General features: G+C 47.6%; 1 long non-coding RNA gene across 1 annotated transcript in view; it reads left to right on the top strand.

Moving 5' to 3' along the window:
* Nucleotides 1–1150, top strand: part of LOC114065154 — an 8480-nt gene extending 7330 nt beyond the window's left edge. The window contains exon 3 of the long non-coding RNA XR_003572884.1: nucleotides 1140–1150. This is a non-coding gene — a long non-coding RNA (uncharacterized LOC114065154). The remainder of the gene's footprint in view (nucleotides 1–1139) is intronic.
* The last annotated feature ends 646 nt before the right edge of the window (nucleotides 1151–1796 follow it).

Genomic DNA, 1796 nt, shown 5'->3' with positions numbered 1-1796 from the left:
AAAAAAAAAAAAAAAAAAAAAAAAAAAAAAAAAAAAAAAAAAAAAAAAAAAAAAAAAAAAAAAAAAAAAAAAAAAAAAAAAAAAAAAAAAAAAAAAAAAAAAAAAAAAAAAAAAAAAAAAAAAAAAAAAAAAAAAAAAAAAAAAAAAAAAAAAAAAAAAAAGAAAAAAAAAAGGGACAAAAACATGTTTCCTTGCAGAATCTGGTCCTAATGTGTGTTTACTGCAAAGCTTATCTCAGCTGTGCTCTGGACACAATGAAAATGAGCTTAAAAACAAAGGAAAAGGAAACAAGTTTAACTCCTTGTCTTGGAACTGCTCTGTGACCCTGCATGTCTTTGGGAATTAATTGAATTTCCAGAATCCCTGATCACTTCATTCCAAGGAGTCCAGCACTTGCTCAGAGCAAGGACAGTGACTGAATCTCGGACTGATGCACAAGTGGGAGTGTTGGTTATTCCTGAGAAGGATCTTTGTGGCTCATTGCATTTACAGCAGCTCCAGCTGGATGAGAAACGAGCTGAGGGTCTGCCTTGGACAAGACCCCTCCAGGCAATCCCGAGGGAATATTCAAAGGCAGAGACTCCTGTACGTTCTGGATGAGGGCAGGTCATGTGGAGAAGCCCAGAGGAGGAGACCAGAGGTCCCTGTCATTGCTCTTGGGGACCACCAGCAGTGCAGGACCCGGGCAGGGCTCTGGGGAACAGATGACAAGTCTCATTTATCCGTCACAGCTTCCAGCCGTGGCCATGCCAAAGAGGGAAGAGAACTGTCCAAGAGGAGCAGAAAGCCACTTCCCTGGGCAGTTAAACTGGGCACCACAGGGCCAGCTGGGTGTGGGTGGAGGTGGGAGAAGGGGGCTCATGCCCCCCTGGGGTGCCTGTTCTCCAGATTTTGGGCACAAGCGACTCAGTCTGGTGTTCCCCCATCACTGTGTTGCTCTGCCACTGAACAGCAGCTGCCTCTACTTTGCATTTTCACTGCACATCTCTTCAACTTCAGCACATTTTAAGGTTCCTTCTGTACCAAGATCGCAGTTCAACACGTGTGGTGACCCAAGTGCTGCTGGGGTGTGTTGTCTGTGTGTTAGAACTGTTCCTTTCTTCTTCTGTCAACCTGTGGAGCAGCCCCTGGAGCAGCAGGTGTTTCTGCTGCATGGTTTCTGTGGCCCAACAGACAGGAAAGAGGGGCTTTCAGGTGGGGAGACCCCCTTTGTCCCCACACAGCCGTGTAGCTGGGGGTGTGACGTGTGTCCCTGCTCGGTGCTGAGAAGTTGTGTGAGTTCCTTTTCCCATGTCACGGGCCCTGCCAGAATTCCTTGTGCTGCTCAGCAGGTGTGTCCCCAGGGAGGGAACCCACAGCACAGCCCCAGGGGAGCAGAGCTGTGTTTTGGGCCAAACTGCAAGGAAATGGGGGTTTCCCCAAGCTCAGAACCAGGTGAGAGCACAGGTGTGAGGGCTCAGGGCACCCTGTGCTTTAACCTCTGCTACTCCTTACCTGCCTTTTTAAGGATTATGGACTCTCAGCTGCTTCCTTATTTCCCAGAGGCCCAGGACTTAGAAAGGAAACCATCAGCACCTTGGTTTGCCAGCACCAGTCCCTTTGCTTCAGTCTCTGTGTTTAGTTTTGGCCCCAGCTTTGCACACTGAGATCATCTTCCCCAGGTCCCAACCGCTCAGTGATGCTCTTCCCATAAATCCCCAGAGGGATTTGGGAAATGCCAAAAAGCTGCCAGACCTCCAGCCACGAAGTCAAACCCAACCATTTAGGTTATGGTCCATCTTCCTCTAAATGCCCTT

Source organism: Empidonax traillii, unplaced genomic scaffold, assembly GCF_003031625.1.
Source record: "Empidonax traillii isolate 1590-97213 ecotype Southwest subspecies unplaced genomic scaffold, ASM303162v1 scaffold625:size414109, whole genome shotgun sequence".
Classification (NCBI taxonomy): Eukaryota; Metazoa; Chordata; class Aves; order Passeriformes; family Tyrannidae; genus Empidonax; species Empidonax traillii.
This window is presented reverse-complemented; position numbering and strand designations above follow the sequence as displayed.